We start from the raw sequence: 4,370 nt of genomic DNA, 5'->3' as shown, positions 1-4,370 counted from the left end.
ACGAGAACGATATGAACGATATCGTTCAAATCGCTCATAAAAGTCGTACCGAGTGTATGCACCATTATAGTGTGAGAGTTTTACTGCTAAACTCTCACATTTTCTAAACTCTCACCCTATTACATTTGGCCCGATTTGTTCCAATGCTCTTTGCATTAGCATTCTTGCCGTCATTCCCACATACATACATACAACATTCTGCAAGGTAATTCAGTAAATCAAGTTCCTGGCATGGCAGTTAATTAATTCCTTAATTTGGATGTCTTTGTCATATTTGTCAGACACTGAATCTTTTTCAGTGTCATAAATCTTTGGACTGTGCTTCAACATTGATGTTATTATCTTTACTTTTATTTATCTCTAAGTAGTCAAACATTTTGTTTGCTATTTATGTGGTATCTCTGGCTGCAGTTCTCCAAAGGACCTGAGAGGATAGGACATTTAGGGGTCTATTTGCTAAGCCTTGGACGGAGATTAAAGTACCAGCCAACCAGCTCCCAAATGTCATTTTTCAAACAGCGTGTGACATGGCAGTTGGGAGCTGGTTGGGTAGTACGTTATCTCCGTCCACTTTATCTTCATCCAAGGCTTAGTGAATAGACCCCTGTGTTTGAAAAATAATGAGTTAGGAGCTGATTGGTTGGTACTTTTCTCTCTCCTCTTTATCTCTCTCCAAGGGGTATATTTACTAAAGTGCAGGTTTTTAGAAGTAGAGAATTTGCCCATAGCAACCATTTACATTCTACTTAACATTTATCTAGCACCTTCTAGGTGCTAATAGCTAGAATCTGATGGGTTGATATGGGCAACATCTTTACTTCTAAAAATCCACATTTTTGTAAATATACCCCCATGACTTAGTACATCTACCCCTTATAGACAATTATATTAAGAGGCATATTTATTAACATTATTTTTACTAAAATAATGTGAAAATGGGCATTTTCATACCCTGCTCACATTATTTTAGTGTCACATAAATTTATTAAAGGGCAATTAGAATAGTTTTGGTGAAAAACGACCCCAATTCCTTCAATTCACATATTTTTAGTAAACAGATCGCATTTCCCATACTTGTACGGCGGCGGTGCATGTGCGCAGACACACACACTGTATTGTTTGCCAAAAATACAGTGAATAGTATGTGAAGTAGATTCGCAGGGACAGAGCTGTATCGCAAGCTCGGTCCCTGCATGAGATTTTTGATACATCCACGTGATGCATTCAAATATTTCATTGCGATATTGGATGAACTTATCACAGCCAATCTGCACCTGAGATGTGGATTGTGATAAATATGCCTCTAAGTCACTCCTGTGTTCTTTATTTTAGGCCATGGATATTGTGACTATTGTGATTCAAGCTCTTCTACCCATATATTTGTTTAATGGGATAAGAGATTAATGCCCATTTTACACCTGAGCTAAAACCTGGGTTATTGCATGGTTAACCCGGGCAGCTCCTTGGTGTAAAAGGGGAGAGGGTTGGATTCCTGGGTCGAGTGAGCCGGCAATCCAACCCAGGTAACTCGCAGGGTTTAACATGGGAATGACCCATGAAACCCTGCAGTGTAAACGGCGCCATTCGGGTCACGATGACCTGGAACGCACCGCATGCCATCATCTCCAAGCGTCCACTGCCATGCCGGAAGAGCCAGGTCACTGCAGACTCGGCTCCGGTGCGAACGGCGCCAACTCGGGAATTTCCTGGTTTGGCGTCGGCTAAATTCTGTGTCTGATCCTGTTTGGAACACTGGGCCTGATTCAGACTCGCGAGCGAGCGCATAGCACTCACAAGCGGGTCGATGGTGGGGTACTGCGACGGATGAGACCCTACCACAAGGGTTTCGTCACAAGCCCCGATGGTCGCGACCATCGCGACCATCACCTGGCTGCTCGCAAAAGCTTAGCAAGCGGCCAGGAGGCCGCAACAACAAAGAAAAAAAAAACGCCCTGATTCAGAGCGAGCGCTCTTAAAAAGAGTCCGGTTCTGAATCAGGCCCCCTGTTCCAAACTCCGGGTCAGATCCGGAATTTAGGTATAAAAGCAGTATCATTTATATTTTCACCTTAGCAAAATATTTACATAGGATTGCTAAATTGCTAAGTATATTCAGTTAGTGACAATTATTATTAAATCACTCCTGAGTTCTATATTTTAGGCTGTTGATATTTAGTTTATTGTGATTTAAGCTCCTCAACTCATATATTTGTTTAAGAGCTACAAATGTAAATTGATTTGTGGGTCTTTTTTGTTCAACAGATATTATTTTAATTAAGCAATTACAAGTTATATTTAAATACCATTATTTACTACAGTTAGAGTGCCCCCACAAAGGATTTTACTTTCCGTTCCTCTTGTCTCTTGTGCAAAGGAATAATTTCCAGTATAATTTTGTGCCCTACCAAAATTATTTTTAGTGCTTTCTTGGATACTGTTGCCACCTAGTGGCAAAATATATTTCTTTGTGCTGTTCTTGCCTACAGTATACCTTTGTCTCTTCCCTCCAGTTTGTCAAAGATCATAATTTCTGCTACTAATTTTTCTGACTGCACTGTACTGTCTATCCTCATTTGTGGCCCAGTGTAGCCACTTAGGGAAAACATTTCTTATATGTAACATAATATTAATTAATTTCCCTAATAATGTTGATGAACAGCGCTGCGGATATCAAACCAATAAATAGATGCAATTGTCCCAATATAATAACAAAATAAATAATTATTTATTCTAAACATATATATAAAATAAAAATAAAACTGCATAACAAATCTAGTAAAAAATGCATGAAACAATCTATTGTATATATTGTATCACATACATATACTAGAAAAAAAGTATCAATAGATATGCATAGCAATGCCTTTCAAATTTTATTCTGTTTTCCCAACTACAGCCAAATCAAGATATAGGCAATTTAATGAATAACCATACAGCCACTTACGGCTGTAGGCATAAAGTCATTTTTGGAAAATCAAAACAAACGTCCCATAAACTCACTGATCATTTATAGTGAGAGATGATCCATGTGACAATCAGCTCCTATGCCGTTCAATGTATATAGTGAAAACAAGCAGGTCGTACAGACTTCCACCACCGTTGTATTGATGAATAATGCCCCTTTTACACCAGAGCTAAAACCTGAGTTATTGTAGGGTTAACCCGGGTAGCTCCTTGGTGTAAAAGGGAATAGGGTTGGATTCCCGGGTCAAGTGACCCGGCAATCCAACCCAGGTAACTTGCAGGGTTTAACACGGAAATAACCCGTGAAACCCTGCAGTGTAATTGGCGCGATCCCGATCACAATGACCTGGAGCGTGCCGCATCCTGGCTTAAGTGGGGCTTGGAGATGACGTCATCTCCAAGCGTCTACTTCCACGCTGGAAGAGCCGGGTCACTGCAGACCCGGCTCCGGTGTGAACGGCGCTGACTCAGGAATTTCCAGGATCGGTGCTGGCTAAATTCCGTGTCTGATCCGGTTTGGAACCCTGTTCCAACCTCTGGGTAAGACTCAAAATTTAGGTATAAAAGCAGTATAAGTTACTCCTGCCCGCTGCTTGAATGTAACTTGCATTGTCTTCTATACCAGTGGTTCTCAAACTCAGTCCTCAGGACCCCACACAGTTCACATTTTGCAGGTCACCCAGCAGGTGCACAGGTGTAGTCCTTACTCACTGACACATTTTAAAAGATCCACAGATTGAGCTACTTATTTCACCTGTGATTCTGTGAGGAGACCTGGAAAACATGCACTGTTTGGGGTCCTGAGGACCGAGTTTGAGAACCTGTATTCTATACCGTATGTGGAGGCTGGAATTACACTGAGTTCCGATGCTAAACGCCTCCACCTTGCCCGCTATTATTATAAGGTGGAGGCGTTTATCATCGGAACTCACTGCACTCTAGAGCAAAGGTTCCCAAACTCCGCCATTATACTGTAGTCCAAGATTTAAGGATATCCATGCTTGAGCACAGGTCACTTAATTAGTACCTCAGTCAATTTGATTTAACCATCTGGACTCAAGCATGGATATACTTAAAACATGGACTGTAATGGCTGAGTTTTGGAATCTATGCTCTAGAGCATATGTTCTCAAACATGGTCCTCAGGACCCAAAACTGTGCATGTTTTCCAGGTATCCTCACTGAATCACAAGGGAAATAATTAGCTCCACCGCTGGATCTTGTAAAATGTGTCAGTGAGTAATGAATGCAACTGTGCACCTGTTGGGTGACCTGGAATATGTGAACTGTTTGGCTCCTGAGGACCAAGTTTAAGAACCACTGGTCAAGAGCATGGTTCTCAACTCCAGTCCTCAGGTCATGTTTTCTAGATTGATGAGTTAATCTATTTTGCTGGGTCAGTAATTA

The sequence above is a fragment of the Taudactylus pleione genome, unplaced genomic scaffold, assembly GCF_031769625.1.
Source record: "Taudactylus pleione unplaced genomic scaffold, aTauple2 ptg000250l, whole genome shotgun sequence".
Classification (NCBI taxonomy): domain Eukaryota; kingdom Metazoa; phylum Chordata; class Amphibia; order Anura; family Myobatrachidae; genus Taudactylus; species Taudactylus pleione.
Note: the sequence above shows the minus strand (reverse complement) of the source record.